At 46.3% G+C, this 5,383-nt stretch overlaps 1 long non-coding RNA gene across 1 annotated transcript; it reads right to left on the bottom strand.

The window, feature by feature from the left end:
- Positions 1–382: 382 nt before the first annotated feature.
- LOC137223266 (uncharacterized) lies at positions 383–3,701 on the bottom strand. The gene is made up of 2 exons (XR_010942784.1): positions 3,219–3,701; positions 383–961 (listed from the first exon to the last, which is right to left on the bottom strand). It is a non-coding gene; the product is annotated as an uncharacterized lncRNA (long non-coding RNA).
- Between the last annotated feature and the right edge of the window lie 1,682 nt (positions 3,702–5,383).

Below are 5,383 nucleotides of genomic sequence, written 5' to 3'. Positions count from 1 at the left end.
TTTCCCTTTTCTTCTGTCATTGTTTTCACCTTAACTGACTGTCTAATACAGGGGAATAACATGAATACGAAAGGATACAATAGGGTTCCCTGGGTCCTCTTTCTTAAAACACCATCACCCTACATTCTGCTTCTGAAGCAAGTTCTGATTAGAAAGGAACATGTGACCTCTTGGGGGTGTCAGAGCACCCTCTTGTCCAGTTGTAGCTGTAACACACTCACCTTGTACTCACTTTGAGTCTCTCTGAACTCGTGCTTATCATGGTTCACGAGTGTAAGAACACTATGTGTGAATAGGGTGCAAGGAACAGGGAGCTGGTACCTGAAAACTGGGTTTGCCTCTTGGTGGGTGTTGAGCCAAAAGACACAATGAAGACAAAGCATGGGAGGAAGAAGGATTTATTACTTGCAGCAAGTAAAGAGAGCACTGGGGATCTTTCCCAAAGCAGTGGCCCCTGAGCAACAAAACTGGGGAAGTTTTGGTTTTGTTTTTATAAAATTTATTTATTCATTTATTTAGTTTTGGCTGCGTTGGGTCTTCATTGCCGCATGCAGGCTTTTTCTAGTTGTAACGAGCGGGGGCTACTCTTTGTCGTGGTGCGCGGGCTCTAGGGGCGCACCTTTCAGTAGTTGTGGCATGCGGGCTCAGTAGTTGTGGCTTGCAGGCTCTAGAGTGCAGGCTCAGTAGTTGTGGTGCACGGGCTTAGTTACTCCGCGGCATGTGGGATCTTCCTGGACCAGGGCTCGAACCCGTGTCCCCCGCATTGGCAGGTGGATTCTTAACCACTGAGCCACCAGGGAAGTCCGGGGAAGTTTTAAGCTCAGGGAACATGCATGTTCAGGAAGGGGCTTGGGTGGTCGACAGAGTCCAAGCTGTAGTTGATTGAAGTGAGGTTCAGAAAAGGTCAACCTTATCCTCCTTTAGGTTCCATTTGATCTGGTGGTTGAGGTTTCAGGCTAATCTTTACCATTGAAACAGAATGGGGAGTCTTTACAACTGATATAGTATCTTTCTATAGTTACACCTCTTGCCTGATAACAGTTGTTTCTTGCTGCATTCTTTTGTTCCCTTAAGATCATTAATTACTGAGACCTGTTCAAGGGTAAGCACTGTGGCCAGGCTCAGATCACGAAATGGCTTAGGTGAAAAATAGCTTCTCTTCTGTCAGGAAAGCCATGCCTGGTTCTCTTTCTCCAGGGACCCCCTATCCTATCTGACTACAGACACACTTACTGCGTGTATCTCCTTTACTCACGCGCTCCAGGGTCCTATCAGACTTCACTTATAGAGCACAAGTTCAAAGATAAAACTATGAAGAAGTTCAAGACAGCCACCACAAAGCATTAAACCAACGTGAGGTCATTTCTAGTGCAGGGCCCTATGGGACTGCACAGGTCACCCCCCGCAATGAGGCTGTCAATTATATCTTGATTTTTGTTTTTTTGATTTTTTTTTTTTTAATGGAGTACAGACACATGCTGCAACATGGATGAACCTTGAAAACATTATGCTAGGTAAAGTCAAACACAAAAGGTCAAATATTATAGAATTCCATTTACAGAAAATAGCCGGAAAATTTACATAGACACAGAACGCATACTAAAGGTTGCCAAGGGCTCGGGGCGGGGGTGGGGGGTGGGGTGGGGGGTGGGGGGGAGGAATGCGGAAGAGCTCCTCAATGGGTACAGGATTTTCTTCTGAGGTGGTGAAAATGTTTTGGAGCTAGGTAGGGATAATGGTTGCACAACAGGGTGACGGTACTAAATGCCACCATATTGTACACTTTCAAATGGGTGATTTTATATTACTGTGAATTTCACCTTAATTTCAAAAAAGAAGAAGAAATATTGCAGGATCTCTTCATGACAGAACAAAACCTCTGCAGCTAATTCAAGCCACTCTGCTGGAACTAGTCACGGCCCTCCGGGCCCCTCCTCTCCCCTCCCCCAAATCTGATTCACGGACTCCCGAGTCCACAGCACCTCCCTTAATGACCAGCTCCAGAGGTCTAATTGTCCCTCTGCCTTCCCTTTCCCCAGTTCCATCCCGGGATGTCATCCTCCTTCCTGGAAGACGCCCTTCCCTCAGTGAGTAAAACACCTATTTTGGGAACGAGCCCGGAGCGCAGGAAAACAACCACCAAATAGGGAGACATTCTCCCACGGAGGCATTCAATTCGCCAGAGGTGGAAGTTGGAACCACTGCCCTGGAGCCCCAGCTTTGAGGAAACGACACGTCAAAGGTTGGCAGGGCTGCTGTCCAGGTTTCCTGGGGCCTGCGGAGGGCCTCAGAAGTCCGTGTCCCTGTCTTTGTCTCCCAGAAAAGACCTGGATGAGCGGAATTAATCACACTCTGGCTCGGTTTCTAAAGGAGGAAACTCATCAACAAACTGATTCTCAACCAGTTTTTCTGGAGAACTGTGGGTGGAGAAAAGGTTAATTTCAACCCCTCCTTGGAATGCAGATGGTAGGCTGGATGGCGGGGAAGGACGGGTGGAGGGACAGGGAATTTATGGGGGGAGGGGCTGAGCCGGAATTGAACAGCTAACTCACTGGGTGACCTTGAGCAAAACCCTTCACGTCCAATTTAATTTGAGGGCTTTGCCTTAAACAGAGAAAATGAAGGAAATTAGTAGGTCCCAGAGCAGATGAGTGTGCAGTCAATAGATGCAGTCACGCATCAGTGCTGATGCTGAAACTGATGTGGTCCTTGGGAAGGGTAGCATGCCGTGACCTGGGTGTCCCTGAAAGGCGTCAGGGGTCAATGTAGTTGCAAAATATAACACCAATGAGCAATTAAAGTTGATTTCAAGACGAGGTAGTGAAAAGAGCGCTGGGATCCAGTAGATCTGGGTTTGCACTACTGGTTTGATCACTTACCAGTTATGTGGCCTTTCTTTTTCTTTCTTTTTTTTAATTTCTAATTTTTAAAATATCTTTAAAATTTTTATTTTATATTGGAGCATAGTTGATTTACAGTGCTGTGTTAGTTTCAGGTGTACAGCAAAGTGATTCAGCTATACATATACATGTATCTATTCTTTGTCAAATTCTTTAACCATTTAGGTTATTACAGAATATTGAGCAGAGTTCCCTGTGCTATACAGTAGGTCCTTGTTGGTTGGCCTTACTTTCTCTATCTATAAAATAGGATATATGTATCACACGTGTATCACATATATATCACATATATATGTATCACACACACACAATACTTACAAGAGTTGTTGTAGGGCTTCCCTGGTGCCGCAGTGGTTGAGAGTCCGCCCGCCGATGCAGGGGACACAGGTTCGTGCCCCGGTCCGGGAAGATCCCACATGCCGCGGAGCGGCTGGGCCCGTGAGCCATGGCCGCTGAGCCTGCGCGTCCGGAGCCTGTGCTCCGCAACGGGAGAGGCCACAACAGTGAGAGGGCTGCGTACCGCCAAAAAAAAAAGAGTTGTTGTAGGGATAAGAAATCATGACTGTAACATGCCTAGAACACAGTAGGTTGTCAATAAATAGTGGCTGTTATTTCTCTGGCTCAGCCCTCCACCCACTGTCAACGTGAGTTTTTCCTAGAGGCCAATCATGTGTCAGACATCTGGAGGGGGCACCCCTCTCTGAACCTCCAGTATGTCAGAGTGTAGGATGGACAAAATTAAGGCACCTCCTCTGGCACTCCCTTCTCCATATATCAGGAGCCAGAAAACATATCATTAATTCTTTCCCAAGACTGTATACAAAGGAAACGACTGGGGGGAAATGGAAAGATCATGTATATCAGTGTTTCTCATAATGTTATTTATAATACACAACAAAAATGTATACTATAAGACCCGAGAAACATGACTCGTTGTTACCATGGAATACTAACATTTTAAATGACCAATGTGGTATCTATGTAGAAAGATGAAAATGTGTAAATGAAACCATGTCAACTTTTAAGAAATTGGCCACAAATTGCATACAGACCAGGATAATAAATAAGATAGTAATTATTCAGCTTAGAGCCAGCATGGAAGGGACTGGAGAAATGCAAACAGTTGACATGATGGGGGAATGGCCTTATGGGTGCAATGTTTTTGGATGCTGTAAGCCTAGTTAATAACAAATATTCTTTTTACTTCTCTTTTTAAATGATACAGTTGAACTGACGATTTCTAGGACTTCTTTCTCTAGCATCTATGGTTGTATATCTATATTTCAACTTATGTTTTCCCCATCCATAAAATTACATAGACGTTTTCTAGTGAGAAATCTTTAGACTTATCTGTGCTAGTTATCTATTGCTAGATAACAAATTACCCCCAAGTTTAACAGCTTAAAATAACAAATATTTATTGTCTCACATAGTTTCTGAGAGTCAGAAGCTACAGGAGGCTTAGCTGGGTGGTTCTGACTCAAGGTCTCTCATGAGGCTGCAATCAGGTCATTAGCCGGGGCCTCAGTCATCGGAAGCCTCGACTGGGCTGGAGAAGCCATTTCCAAGCTCCCGTGTTGTTGGAGAAATGCATCAGCACCCCACTACATGGGCCTCGACACAGGGCTGCTCACAGCATGGCAGCTGGCTGCCCTCGAGGTGAAAGACTCAAGAGAGATAGAGGGCCCCAGGCCAAGACCACGGGCTTCTACAACCTAATCTCGGAAGTGACCTACCATCACTTCTGCCACTTTACAACCTAATCCCGGAAGTGACCTACCATCACTTCTGTCACTTTACAACCTAATCCCGGAAGTGACCTACCATCACTTCTGTCACTTGCTATTGGTCACACAGGATAACTGACTCAGTGTGGGAGAGAACCACACAAAGGTATGAACCCCAGTGGGGGGGCTCACTGAGGGCCATGTTGAGGGCTGGGTCTCACATCATACAACAAAGTCATGCTCTGTCTTGCACACTCTGGCAGTCTGTCTACACCTCCTGTGCACTGCTGGCCTGTCGGACATCACATCACCAGCACACTGGACCTTGCAGGTACCCAAGAAATTCTTACCAACTAAGTGAATAAATGCTTTTCTGCATTCATTAAAGGCAAGCAAGAATTATAGAGAGTGTGTACAAAGTACCTGGCTCACCAGATGTGTCACCAAACTCAGGTTCAGCTGCTCACTGCTGAAGAGCCCATAATTCGAGAGGCAGGTGGCAGTAGAAAGGAAAGTTGCTTTAATCAGGAAAGTTGGCAATCTGGGGAGAAGGTGGACTCGTGTCCAGAGACCAAATCTGAAGATTCTCTTCAGCCATGACACTTTTTTTTTTTTTGCAGTACGCAGGCCTCTCACTGTTGTGGCCTCTCCTGCTGCAGAGCACAGGCTCGGGGCGCGCAGGTTCAGCAGCCATGGCTCACGGGCCCAGCCGCTCCGCGGCATGTGGGATCTTCCCGGACGGGGGCGTGAGCCCGT

This window comes from Pseudorca crassidens, chromosome 1, assembly GCF_039906515.1.
Source record: "Pseudorca crassidens isolate mPseCra1 chromosome 1, mPseCra1.hap1, whole genome shotgun sequence".
Taxonomy (NCBI): domain Eukaryota; kingdom Metazoa; phylum Chordata; class Mammalia; order Artiodactyla; family Delphinidae; genus Pseudorca; species Pseudorca crassidens.
The sequence above is the reverse complement of the archived record's forward strand: the minus strand, read 5'-3'. Positions and strand labels throughout refer to the sequence as shown.